This window comes from Lytechinus variegatus, chromosome 10 (assembly GCF_018143015.1).
Source record: "Lytechinus variegatus isolate NC3 chromosome 10, Lvar_3.0, whole genome shotgun sequence".
Taxonomy (NCBI): domain Eukaryota; kingdom Metazoa; phylum Echinodermata; class Echinoidea; order Temnopleuroida; family Toxopneustidae; genus Lytechinus; species Lytechinus variegatus.
Window position 1 is genome coordinate 8,562,761 of NC_054749.1, and position 15,670 is coordinate 8,578,430.

Consider the following 15,670-nt stretch of genomic DNA (forward strand, 5'->3'; position numbering starts at 1 on the left):
TAGTTTTAATTGGGGGGAACAATGGAATTTTAAATTTTCAATAATTTTGCACATTGAATAGTCAAGTACAAACAGTGCCTGAAACAATTATTTGCAAAGCAAGAGAAGATTGAAAATATTGGAGGTCAATAGAATAATATATCACTGATGGTTCCAAATAATATCTACAACATTTTCATGATCCATAATAGGGGCAGCCCTTATTTTTCCGAACCTATTTTTGGCGATGTCCCGTACGACACATGACAATGCAAAAGTTTTTCCTACAATTTTATTTTTGATGATGCAATTTCATAAAGTCAGATTCTCTTTGTTTGACCCATGGGTGATCGATATATCCCATAAGGATCTAATTACTGCCCTTCATTTTTCAATTATTGTCCTATTAAAAGTTGTCCCGTACGACACACGATGTGTCGTACGGGACATGTCCCGGCTCACAATATAATAATGCATTTAATTGCAGGATTTGGATTCAGAAACCATAACTGGTAGGCATACTTAAGTTCATTTAATTGATTTAACATAAAGTGAACTGAAAAAGTACTTTGTTTATCTCCATAGAACATGAAATAAGTGATTCTAAACATTTTAATTGATTTCATGTAGGTTTATTCTTTTGTGAATCCCTTCAGCCAAACTGGTGATTTTCACTGATCAGAGCAGGTTAATTTCTTTTCATTGAGCATGAAAAGAAAACTTTTATAATTATTTCAACCTAGCCTGGAAGATGACTTCCTCTTGCATGCTAATGTGGAATTATTATAAGATGTAAAAAAGAAAATACATATCAATCATCATGACCATCTATTTGGACTTCCCTTGATGATCAATATTTTTTATATACAGTATTGAAACTCCTTACTTTTTTTCAAATAAGACAAATCATATGGTTTCATGAAATGCAGATGGGTTTGAAAAAGTAGAACCGCATTTCTTTAGAAAAGAAATTGTGGAATTACAAGTGACAGTTGTGACATATATCATGTAGATATACATTTTATATATACACTCCCCTCCAAAAGTTTGGGAACACCTGCCTTCAGTGTGTGTTTTTCAAACTTTGGTAGACTTTACTGAAGTTAAGCCTCATAGTACAGCTGTATTTTTCTTTTAAAGTGAAGGCTATACACCAGCGTACATTTTATCATTGATTCAAACAAATTCAAAGCTCTTAAGAGACGTGCAGCTGCCAAAGAGGGCAGGCTACCAGTCAAGATGGCATTCTCTAAAAAAATGCTAACTTCCTTTAACAATGTTCTGTTTGTGGTTCTATTCTGAAATTCTTCCCATTATTTTGTGAATGTTACAGCAGATGTCCTCAGAATTTGTTGCTCAGTATTGTTCATAAGACAGATGAATTATGGCAATCTGATTTTTTTATCCTGGAAAACATCTGAACTTGACAAATGCCTAATCCTTATTTAAAGAAAATGCATGGAAGTGGAGTAGACATCAGTGCAATTTGAAATTCATGAATTCAAAAGTTATTCAGAGTTTTTTTTACACTTATTCCAGTGCACCTTCATTTTGCCTATTCAGTTTTTCTTAGTCAGAAGTCAGTCACAAAATTAAAATGGCTAATACAAGACAGTTTTCTTTGGAAACCCGTCAGTCAATTGTAGTTTTGAGGAAAGAAGGCTACTCCATGCGATAAATAGCCAGGAAACTCCAGATCAGTGTCCATGCTGTTCACTACAGCCTGAAACACAAATTAAGAGGCCACTGGGTCTAATGGGGACAGGAGACGAAGTGGTAGGCCAAAAACAACATCTCCTGCTGAAGATAAATACATTTGGGTGAGCAGTGTGCACAACCGTTGTCTGACTTGCCCACAGATTACAGCTGACCTCAACAACACCCATGAGATGCCTGTATGTTCTTCAACTGTTAGAAGACGTCTCTGTGTAGCAGGGCTGATGGGCCATGTGGCTTCAAGGAACCACTCTTCAAAGAAAAGAACCGGAAGAAAAGGCTTGCTTGGTCTTTGGAGCAGTGGCAGAAGGTTCTTTGGCCTGAAGAATCAAAGTTTAAGATGTTCGGCAGCAAGCGACATACCTATGTGAGACGGCGAAAGGGAGAAAAGATGATACCCCAGTGCATCAAGCCAACTGTGAAACATGGTGGTGGTAATGTCATGGTTTGGGGTTGCTTTGATGCAGGAAATGTAGGCAGCTCGCACAGAGTAGACTCGGGTATCCTCAACCAGCATGGCTATCATTCAATCCTACAGCAGAAGACCATCCCTTCAGGGAAACGCCTGATCGGAGAAGTGTTCGTTTCCAGCAGGACAATTACCCAAAACACACGTCAAGACTATGCAAAGACTACTTGAAGAAAAAGGAAGAGAAACAAGTCCTGGAAATCATGGATTGGCCGCCCCAGTCCCCAGATCTCAATCCCATTGAGCTGGTTTTGGAAATATAGACAGGAAGGTTCGAGAAACTCGCCCAACAAGTGAGACTCATCTGTACGTGGGAGATACTACAGAAGGCATGGCAGGGTATTTCAAGTGACTCCCTCAAGAAGTTGACCAACAGGATGCCGAGAGTGTGTCGTGCTGTTATTGCTGTCAAAGGAGGATTCTTTGATGAGAAGGCAGTCTAATTGGAACACTTTGAAAAAGAAAGACATGCCTTTAAGTTAAATTTCATTCTAGATTTTATTTTGTTTGTTAAAGTATCACAAAAACAAAAGAATAAACTGTAAAGTCTTTTTGCAATAAATGAGTTTCCATGATCAAGAAAAAAAAAACTGATGCCCTTTTGATTGTTATTGTGGTTATTTAAAAGAAATATATGATTTATTGTCTAAAAGTTTATGTTTATTCAATAGAATTTATTTTAAAAAAAGTTTTCCATATCAGTGACACACGTTCTTAGTATTGTTTAATTTCATTTTTGTGTCTAACTTCTGACTAGGAAAAGGAAAAATGAATGAAGTTGCACATGTATTAGTGTAAAAGCTCTGAATAACTGCAATAACAAAAGAAGTTAGCATTTTGAGAGAATGCCATCTTGACTGGTAGCCAGCCATTTAAGAGAGTATAAATTTGTTTGAATCAATAACAAAATTTACACTGCTGTATAATCTTCACTTTAAATCAAAAATTCACCTGTGCTATGAGCCTGAATATCAATAAAGTCTACCAAGTATAGAAAAACACACACTGAATGCAGGTGTTCCCAAACTTTTGGAGGGGAGTGTAAAAACTTATAACATCTTAGCCCCATAATTTACACAAAGTTTCATTCATTGTTTAAATAGTGTTTGGAAATCATCAATTAATTCCCAAAAATATAACTTCACACAAATCTTCAAGTTGTTCAGCTCGTAAAAATGCTGTGAACACTTGTACATTTCCCATCATGAAAAAAATTATTAAGTTATTGCTCCCAATTGTATATATAGAGGTTAACTTAATTATATTGTCCTGAATGACTACTTATTAAAAGATTTTTCATAAAAAAGGAAAAATTTAGGGGCAATGCTCCTTCTGATTGCTAAAATGTTCATTTTTTTATTCAGGCTGCCCAGTACAACACGCAAGTGCCTGTACAACACACAAGTGTCCCGTACGACACAGAAGTGCTCCGGACGACACACAAGTGTCCCGTACGACACATTATTTTGTGTATGATATATTGACAGAAATATTCATCTAATAGCGATTTCTAACCTAATGAATGTCTTAGTTTGATAGGATTATCATTGTCATCAGCCAAATAATGTGATTGAAGAAGTCAAAGTGTGACATAAAGTAAGAAAGTTTGGCTTCAATTTAGAGATGTCCCGTACGACACATTTTGAATGTCCCGTACGCCACAATGTTCTCGAAAATTATAATTTGCTTTATTTATTCATGAATGTTTATTTTGCTTTCTTTCACAGATGTGTTTGTTCTTGGGTAATTGTCAATTTGATTTCAGTTTCTATGAAATTTATTTGCCCAACTCACAGACTTTTGAGTACAGACTTGAGGTTTCTAAAAAAGTCACTTTTTCTGCGTCCGTACGACACATTGCTATTTTAAATTTGTATTATACAGGATGTGAATTCAAGTCATGTTAAGTCTTGGTTTTTCTAACACTCTGGTAGTACTTGATGATCACCTATAGTTACTGGAATTTTTTGTCTTTTCTTGTCAAAAACTGTCAAATGCTCTCTAAATGTCCCGTACGACACGTATGGAATCACCCATTATCAGCTCGTAGTCGGTATCAGACTTTTAATTTTCTCTGTATGATATGAGGCAATTATACATTTTTAATATTCAACGGCAATTTGAGATGCGCGGTTATTGGAATTAAGATTTTATTTTATTATGGTAGTGAGTCCAAAATTCGCGTGTGTCCATACTTCGCGGATGGACATTATCTAAAAACCTAGCCGAATAGCCTTAAAATCTTATATCTTCAATGTGAAAAGCGACCTAAAATTACCATTTGGCATAAGTTTCTTTAGAATGAGTTCAGTATGCATGAAAATATTAACAAAAGATCGGCAAGTATCATGATATCATCATTTTGCAAGCAGATATCATAAAAAATGAGAGTTCAATGTGGTACTGACTGATTCTATTCTATAGCATGTTGTCGTCAGTCTGATATAGATATATACAGTATTACCTCTTTAGCTTGAGTCTTTCTTTAAATCGATACAAAAACTTTGGTCCGCGAAGATAGGTTTCACTTTTTCAGAATGGTTTTCCAGCATTCATCTAAGATCACGCTACAGGCGAAACCACATGACCTACTTCACATTTGCGTCAATGATTTTATAGTTTACGATCTTGTCGTCAATGTGGTATTTTTAAATTGGTTTTGTACGAACAGTGAATACTTTGTGAACGAATTTAAGCCTGATGAATATTTTTTAAATGTCCGCGAAGTTTGGACACCCGATCATATATTACATCCCTTTTCATGGTGACCTTAATGTTCAACTTTGTACTAATTTCTATTTTCTTTCAAAATTTTCTGACAGTTTCAACAATATCTGAAAGTTAAAGGGGAAGTTCACCCTGAAGAAAACTTTGTTGTAAAAATAACAGAAAAAATAGTAAAAATTATTGGTGAAGGTTTGAGGAAAATCCGTTAAAGAGTAAGAAAGTTATTAGAGTTTAAAATTCTGGATTTGTGACGTCATAAACGAGCAGCTGCCCCAAGTGTTATGTAATATAAAATGTATGAAATTCAAATTTTGTATGGTTCCTGATGACTTAATTTTATTTTCTTTTCATGATCGGGTGTGAAAAGATTTGACTATTGATATACAAAAGTTACAGTGAAAACCATTTTCAATTTTCTGAGAAAATGACATTTCATTGATTTTTTACCATTCGCTATGTAGGAATGCTGCTCGCATATGACGTCACACATCAAATAATTGAAATTCTAATAACTTTTTAATTATTTGATGAATTTTTCTCAAACCTTCGGCAATATTTTTTATTTTTTCTGCTATTTTTACAATAAACTTTTTGTCAGGGTGAACTTCCCCTTTAAACAAGTGGCCCAAATATTCAGATAATTATAAATCTGAACTTTTTCGACAATTCCAAAACATTTCTCTTACTCTCTCCTGAGTAATATCATATTAAACTAAAATATAGAAATCGAGACTTCTAGATAAGACATTCGGTATTATTTTATTCAATGAATATCACGTGTATATTCTTTCATGAAAATGCAATTCAGTGTTTAAATTCGACTTTCATTTTATTTGCAATTGCCACTCTGCCTATTATAAATACTGTATGTAATATGTAATATAGGAAGTAAAATTCAACTCAAACAATATTGTATTTTGTTGATCAGCAGTTTTTTTTCATGAAACGAGTAGTTTTTTTTACCGACTAACTTGTTCTAATACACTAAGATGCAGTCAGGTACCATTACATGAAATAGTACATCAGATATAAACAAAAACATTTTGGTAATTGGAATAAATAGTCGCTCATCAAAATTACGGGTGCAGCTTACATTTGATCATAAATCGTCATCCCAAACATACATAGGCGCATATAATACATTTAGAATATGATTCACACATTTGCAAACTATGCGATTCTGCAGGGAATAGTTTTACGAAATAGTAAATATCTTCCGTTACGATGGACATGATGTATATATGTATATATACACAACAAAAAAGTAAGTCCCCCTAAATCAAATTGCTGTAACTTTTGAACCGAATTAGTTTGAGATATGATATTCATTTGTGGTTTTCTGCACTCATTAAGGAACTTCTAGGGAAAAATGAGATCGATCGGTTGAGTCATGCATGAGTAATTAAAGATTTAATTAAAAATTACCATTTTTAAAAGTCACAAAAGTCGTTTTTCAGTTTTTTTCAAATACAAAGTAGGGCAAAAGTTGTTTTCAGGTGAATTTTATGGTGTAATGCTGTTTTACTATCCATCATTCAACCACTTCAGACCAGATTTTGATATCGTATGATCATGGTTGAGTGAGCACGAATGTATTGCAGGGGCTGCGGAAGCGAGGGGGGGGGGGCTGCATGGGCTTCAGCCCCAACTTTTTTCTAAAATCATGTACAAAAATGTAAAAATGACGCTACGATTTTGATTTTTTTGCATGATCAGCCCCCCTCACTTTTGGCTCAGTCTCCTCCCCCCACTTTGAAAACCGTTCCGCGGCCCCTGAATTGTGATGTATCATCATTAACATGATCTAATAGGTTGCAGAGGATACTACCATAAACCCCTATGATAGGGGTTTATGTTGGTGGCTCCCCCGATTATAGTGATTACAGGCCCCTCCCCATTTTAAAATTCTGGATCCACCACTAATTTGTCCATACATTCAACTGATCCTGAGAAATTGTTAGGAAAAGAATACATTTATGCAGTATAAAGAGTATTCATTCCTAAGTTTTCGATTGTGCTCGCTCAACCATGAAAATGTTTAAAATTCGGAAAGTGTGTGATGATAGAAATGATGGATGATAAAAACAACAGCAATTAAAGTCACATTTGAAACCGAATTTGCCCCCAAAATCACTGTATTATCCTTTAAAATGCGTCTGTGACATTGAAAATACCAATTTTCCCACTTTGATGCGTGCTCACTCATCCATAAATAAACAAATCGATTTCATTTCGCACAGAATTTTGCCCATAATTTGATAAACATTACTGCCAAACGACAATGCTAAAGACAGCCTTGAAAAAAAGTTCCACCATATTGAATAAGGGGTTACTTATTCGTAAAAATATGCACCCATAATGTACACAAGTCTATGAGAGAGGAAGTCAAAATTTTGAAATGAGGGTTTGTTTCGTGGACGAATTTTGTTACTTCTGCCAACAGTTATTTCATGAAACTTCGCACATGGCTTCGGAGTAACACTATCCAAAAGGTGTGCACACCAAAATAACCATTCGATACGGCACAGAGTGGGGCCAAGGCCTTGAACTTTCTTCTCATTTGCAAAATTTTCGAGTATTGTGTGCTCACTGACCTCAACAACACCCATGAGATGCCTGTATGTTCTTCAACTGTTAGAAGACGTCTCTGTGTAGCAGGGCTGATGGGCCATGTGGCTTCAAGGAACCACTCTTCAAAGAAAAGAACCGGAAGAAAAGGCTTGCTTGGTCTTTGGAGCAGTGGCAGAAGGTTCTTTGGCCTGAAGAATCAAAGTTTAAGATGTTCGGCAGCAAGCGACATACCTATGTGAGACGGCGAAAGGGAGAAAAGATGATACCCCAGTGCATCAAGCCAACTGTGAAACATGGTGGTGGTAATGTCATGGTTTGGGGTTGCTTTGATGCAGGAAATGTAGGCAGCTCGCACAGAGTAGACTCGGGTATCCTCAACCAGCATGGCTATCATTCAATCCTACAGCAGAAGACCATCCCTTCAGGGAAACGCCTGATCGGAGAAGTGTTCGTTTCCAGCAGGACAATTACCCAAAACACACGTCAAGACTATGCAAAGACTACTTGAAGAAAAAGGAAGAGAAACAAGTCCTGGAAATCATGGATTGGCCGCCCCAGTCCCCAGATCTCAATCCCATTGAGCTGGTTTTGGAAATATAGACAGGAAGGTTCGAGAAACTCGCCCAACAAGTGAGACTCATCTGTACGTGGGAGATACTACAGAAGGCATGGCAGGGTATTTCAAGTGACTCCCTCAAGAAGTTGACCAACAGGATGCCGAGAGTGTGTCGTGCTGTTATTGCTGTCAAAGGAGGATTCTTTGATGAGAAGGCAGTCTAATTGGAACACTTTGAAAAAGAAAGACATGCCTTTAAGTTAAATTTCATTCTAGATTTTATTTTGTTTGTTAAAGTATCACAAAAACAAAAGAATAAACTGTAAAGTCTTTTTGCAATAAATGAGTTTCCATGATCAAGAAAAAAAAAACTGATGCCCTTTTGATTGTTATTGTGGTTATTTAAAAGAAATATATGATTTATTGTCTAAAAGTTTATGTTTATTCAATAGAATTTATTTTAAAAAAAGTTTTCCATATCAGTGACACACGTTCTTAGTATTGTTTAATTTCATTTTTGTGTCTAACTTCTGACTAGGAAAAGGAAAAATGAATGAAGTTGCACATGTATTAGTGTAAAAGCTCTGAATAACTGCAATAACAAAAGAAGTTAGCATTTTGAGAGAATGCCATCTTGACTGGTAGCCAGCCATTTAAGAGAGTATAAATTTGTTTGAATCAATAACAAAATTTACACTGCTGTATAATCTTCACTTTAAATCAAAAATTCACCTGTGCTATGAGCCTGAATATCAATAAAGTCTACCAAGTATAGAAAAACACACACTGAATGCAGGTGTTCCCAAACTTTTGGAGGGGAGTGTAAAAAATTATAACATCTTAGCCCCATAATTTACACAAAGTTTCATTCATTGTTTAAATAGTGTTTGGAAATCATCAATTAATTCCCAAAAATATAACTTCACACAAATCTTCAAGTTGTTCAGCTCGTAAAAATGCTGTGAACACTTGTACATTTCCCATCATGAAAAAAATTATTAAGTTATTGCTCCCAATTGTATATATAGAGGTTAACTTAATTATATTGTCCTGAATGACTACTTATTAAAAGATTTTTCATAAAAAAGGAAAAATTTAGGGGCAATGCTCCTTCTGATTGCTAAAATGTTCATTTTTTTATTCAGGCTGCCCAGTACAACACGCAAGTGCCTGTACAACACACAAGTGTCCCGTACGACACAGAAGTGCTCCGGACGACACACAAGTGTCCCGTACGACACATTATTTTGTGTATGATATATTGACAGAAATATTCATCTAATAGCGATTTCTAACCTAATGAATGTCTTAGTTTGATAGGATTATCATTGTCATCAGCCAAATAATGTGATTGAAGAAGTCAAAGTGTGACATAAAGTAAGAAAGTTTGGCTTCAATTTAGAGATGTCCCGTACGACACATTTTGAATGTCCCGTACGCCACAATGTTCTCGAAAATTATAATTTGCTTTATTTATTCATGAATGTTTATTTTGCTTTCTTTCACAGATGTGTTTGTTCTTGGGTAATTGTCAATTTGAGTTCAGTTTCTATGAAATTTATTTGCCCAACTCACAGACTTTTGAGTACAGACTTGAGGTTTCTAAAAAAGTCACTTTTTCTGCGTCCGTACGACACATTGCTATTTTAAATTTGTATTATACAGGATGTGAATTCAAGTCATGTTAAGTCTTGGTTTTTCTAACACTCTGGTAGTACTTGATGATCACCTATAGTTACTGGAATTTTTTGTCTTTTCTTGTCAAAAACTGTCAAATGCTCTCTAAATGTCCCGTACGACACGTATGGAATCACCCATTATCAGCTCGTAGTCGGTATCAGACTTTTAATTTTCTCTGTATGATATGAGGCAATTATACATTTTTAATATTCAACGGCAATTTGAGATGCGCGGTTATTGGAATTAAGATTTTATTTTATTATGGTAGTGAGTCCAAAATTCGCGTGTGTCCATACTTCGCGGATGGACATTATCTAAAAACCTAGCCGAATAGCCTTAAAATCTTATATCTTCAATGTGAAAAGCGACCTAAAATTACCATTTGGCATAAGTTTCTTTAGAATGAGTTCAGTATGCATGAAAATATTAACAAAAGATCGGCAAGTATCATGATATCATCATTTTGCAAGCAGATATCATAAAAAATGAGAGTTCAATGTGGTACTGACTGATTCTATTCTATAGCATGTTGTCGTCAGTCTGATATAGATATATACAGTATTACCTCTTTAGCTTGAGTCTTTCTTTAAATCGATACAAAAACTTTGGTCCGCGAAGATAGGTTTCACTTTTTCAGAATGGTTTTCCAGCATTCATCTAAGATCACGCTACAGGCGAAACCACATGACCTACTTCACATTTGCGTCAATGATTTTATAGTTTACGATCTTGTCGTCAATGTGGTATTTTTAAATTGGTTTTGTACGAACAGTGAATACTTTGTGAACGAATTTAAGCCTGATGAATATTTTTTAAATGTCCGCGAAGTTTGGACACCCGATCATATATTACATCCCTTTTCATGGTGACCTTAATGTTCAACTTTGTACTAATTTCTATTTTCTTTCAAAATTTTCTGACAGTTTCAACAATATCTGAAAGTTAAAGGGGAAGTTCACCCTGAAGAAAACTTTGTTGTAAAAATAACAGAAAAAATAGTAAAAATTATTGGTGAAGGTTTGAGGAAAATCCGTTAAAGAGTAAGAAAGTTATTAGAGTTTAAAATTCTGGATTTGTGACGTCATAAACGAGCAGCTGCCCCAAGTGTTATGTAATATAAAATGTATGAAATTCAAATTTTGTATGGTTCCTGATGACTTAATTTTATTTTCTTTTCATGATCGGGTGTGAAAAGATTTGACTATTGATATACAAAGTTACAGTGAAAACCATTTTCAATTTTCTGAGAAAATGACATTTCATTGATTTTTTACCATTCGCTATGTAGGAATGCTGCTCGCATATGACGTCACACATCAAATAATTGAAATTCTAATAACTTTTTAATTATTTGATGAATTTTTCTCAAACCTTCGGCAATATTTTTTATTTTTTCTGCTATTTTTACAATAAACTTTTTGTCAGGGTGAACTTCCCCTTTAAACAAGTGGCCCAAATATTCAGATAATTATAAATCTGAACTTTTTCGACAATTCCAAAACATTTCTCTTACTCTCTCCTGAGTAATATCATATTAAACTAAAATATAGAAATCGAGACTTCTAGATAAGACATTCGGTATTATTTTATTCAATGAATATCACGTGTATATTCTTTCATGAAAATGCAATTCAGTGTTTAAATTCGACTTTCATTTTATTTGCAATTGCCACTCTGCCTATTATAAATACTGTATGTAATATGTAATATAGGAAGTAAAATTCAACTCAAACAATATTGTATTTTGTTGATCAGCAGTTTTTTTTCATGAAACGAGTAGTTTTTTTTACCGACTAACTTGTTCTAATACACTAAGATGCAGTCAGGTACCATTACATGAAATAGTACATCAGATATAAACAAAAACATTTTGGTAATTGGAATAAATAGTCGCTCATCAAAATTACGGGTGCAGCTTACATTTGATCATAAATCGTCATCCCAAACATACATAGGCGCATATAATACATTTAGAATATGATTCACACATTTGCAAACTATGCGATTCTGCAGGGAATAGTTTTACGAAATAGTAAATATCTTCCGTTACGATGGACATGATGTATATATGTATATATACACAACAAAAAAGTAAGTCCCCCTAAATCAAATTGCTGTAACTTTTGAACCGAATTAGTTTGAGATATGATATTCATTTGTGGTTTTCTGCACTCATTAAGGAACTTCTAGGGAAAAATGAGATCGATCGGTTGAGTCATGCATGAGTAATTAAAGATTTAATTAAAAATTACCATTTTTAAAAGTCACAAAAGTCGTTTTTCAGTTTTTTTCAAATACAAAGTAGGGCAAAAGTTGTTTTCAGGTGAATTTTATGGTGTAATGCTGTTTTACTATCCATCATTCAACCACTTCAGACCAGATTTTGATATCGTATGATCATGGTTGAGTGAGCACGAATGTATTGCAGGGGCTGCGGAAGCGAGGGGGGGGGGGCTGCATGGGCTTCAGCCCCAACTTTTTTCTAAAATCATGTACAAAAATGTAAAAATGACGCTACGATTTTGATTTTTTTGCATGATCAGCCCCCCCTCACTTTTGGCTCAGTCTCCTCCCCCCACTTTGAAAACCGTTCCGCGGCCCCTGAATTGTGATGTATCATCATTAACATGATCTAATAGGTTGCAGAGGATACTACCATAAACCCCTATGATAGGGGTTTATGTTGGTGGCTCCCCCGATTATAGTGATTACAGGCCCCTCCCCATTTTAAAATTCTGGATCCACCACTAATTTGTCCATACATTCAACTGATCCTGAGAAATTGTTAGGAAAAGAATACATTTATGCAGTATAAAGAGTATTCATTCCTAAGTTTTCGATTGTGCTCGCTCAACCATGAAAATGTTTAAAATTCGGAAAGTGTGTGATGATAGAAATGATGGATGATAAAAACAACAGCAATTAAAGTCACATTTGAAACCGAATTTGCCCCCAAAATCACTGTATTATCCTTTAAAATGCGTCTGTGACATTGAAAATACCAATTTTCCCACTTTGATGCGTGCTCACTCATCCATAAATAAACAAATCGATTTCATTTCGCACAGAATTTTGCCCATAATTTGATAAACATTACTGCCAAACGACAATGCTAAAGACAGCCTTGAAAAAAAGTTCCACCATATTGAATAAGGGGTTACTTATTCGTAAAAATATGCACCCATAATGTACACAAGTCTATGAGAGAGGAAGTCAAAATTTTGAAATGAGGGTTTGTTTCGTGGACGAATTTTGTTACTTCTGCCAACAGTTATTTCATGAAACTTCGCACATGGCTTCGGAGTAACACTATCCAAAAGGTGTGCACACCAAAATAACCATTCGATACGGCACAGAGTGGGGCCAAGGCCTTGAACTTTCTTCTCATTTGCAAAATTTTCGAGTATTGTGTGCTCACTGATGCATTAAACATCGGGATTTTCACAAAAATCAAATCAAATGAACTATGCAAGGAAGTTCGTGACAGTTATCCATTGTTACAAATTGCATTTTTTCCAATTACGTAAAAAAGAACAAATCACATTTCACATGTTCATTCAAGCGTGAATATTTAATTAAACGCCTTTGAATCATTGAAGCATGTTAATTGGTCATGAACACACCGAAAAAGTTGAGAAAATATCATTTTTTCAGTTACCAAAATGAAACAATACTTGCCTATGATATTTGAAAATCGTATTTTTTGTTTTCAATAAATGTTCATTGAACCGTGAAACGATGAATACTGTTGAAGAAACTCTTCCCAAAATAACTCATCATATTCTATCATTTTTATTGATAAAAACGTGTAAAATATCCAATTATTGCAAATTTGGACTTGTGTTTATTCAACCGTGAAATTCAGCCAAAAGTTGTATCGTCTTTTAGAAAGTAGCTTTTATAAGCCTTCTGACTATTTTTCATGATGAGAATGTGGAATAAGTTCCAATAAAATAGAATCAAAGTCATGATATTTGGCTTGTGACTTTTGAAAAGTGACATTTTTGCCTTCTGACGGTGCTCACTGAAGCATGACGTAAAATACGTCTATAACATTTACTCAGGGGGTAGCTTATAAAATTACCTACACGCTCATGTAAAAATATATTAAAAACTCACATTGGTTTGGAAATTATTGATGTTTGTTTAAGGGGGGACTTACTTTTTTTGTTGTGTATATATGACAGATGACAGATAATAAGCTTAGCTTACATGTTGGTAAGACCGAAAGTATTTTGTTTTGTTCGCGGGCTAAGTATAAGCATACAGATGATTTCAATATATACTATAACAATCAATTATAGTAGTTAAGAGACAGAATTCCGTGGAGTATTTAGGCCTGATATTAAATAGTGATCTCTCATGTACATATGGTTGACTCTATGGTAAAAAAAGCTAATGCTCGCTTGAAATTTCTATACCGGTAGCAAAATTGCATGAATACGAAATCCAGACGCATTTTAAGCTTTTCATTAATATAGTGTTTATTTGATTATGCTAATGCAGCATGGAACTGCAGTCTTGGAAAGGTTGATCAAAAAAAGTTTATAATTATTCAAAATAAATTGTTAGATTTATTACTTGCTTACACCCAAAAACACATGTTGGGAAGAATGAAATCGAAAAAGCTAGCCCTCTTCGCATTGACTTGAGGTCGCAACAACTTATACTTCACCATGTTCATAAAATTTTCTATTCAAACGAATATCATTACATATCAAAAAACTTTACACGGTCATGTATAATATTCACGGGCATGAAACAAGAAATAGTCTGTTTAACTTTGTTGTACCTATGAGAAAAGGTCAAATTGGTAACACATTTTATTATAAAGGTATACATTTTTGGAATTCCCTCCCTAATCATGTTAAATCGGTTAGGACTTTTACACAATTTAAAAGATTATTGAAACAACACTTAAAAAATGTCCCCACTCTGTAATGTTAAATATTCTTTCTAATTTCACGTGTATCATGTAGTCTTATATATATAACTATTTACTTATGATTTATTTAATCAACTTGTTTTACATTGTTTCATCATGTTTTGTTGTTTGCGTGAAAGTTTGATGTCAAACTTATTTGTACTTTTTCATATCTTAGGTTTTACGATTCATGAATCTTGTATTAGTTGCGATGCATTTAGCGCTACTTAAAAACTGATTATAGTATAATTCTCATATGTAACTTAAACGTAATGATCGTTTACTCAATCTGTTTTACAATTATTTTAATCGTATTTTGTTAACTGCGTAAATGTTTTTCATGGCAAACTTATTTGTTTTTATCTTTTTATATATTAAGTTTTATAATTCTTCGTGTTAATTTAGTGGTCTAGACTTAATTGATGTAGTTTGTAGATTTCTATAGGAGTGTTTTGTCATAGAAGTTGTTTTCAATTACTGATGTAAGGACCCCATTGGAAATAAGCCATCTCGGCTTTCATGGGCAATCCTGTCAAGGTATACACTTCTGCTCATATTTTCTTGTACCTGTCCATAGTTACCTGGCAAATAAAATCAGTCAATATATATATATATATATATATAAATGTAACCAGGCATCTACTCTTTAACATGACTACTGTGTCTTGTACCAAATACTTAGGCGAAATAGTCGAGAGGTCAAATGATACGAGACCATGCATGGGGTTCTATCAGGCGTGGATCCATGGGGGGGGGGCGGCCCCGCTCAAAAAGAAAAGAGGAAGGAAGAGAAGAAAACAAAAAAGAGGAAAAGGGGAAAATAAGAGAAGAGAGGGGAAGAGCATGGGTGGCAAAATGCTTTAAACAATAGCAATGTCAGTAAAAAAGAAAATTGCAAGAAAACGATCAGCCATTCTTTTAGTTGCGAAAGTTTATGTGGCATCAATATCCATTTAACGAAAGCAAAGTTAAAGTCAAATACCACTCTAAAAGAGAAGAGAAAGTTATCCACCTTGGATGCATCACTATTCCACTGGATTTTTAAGTC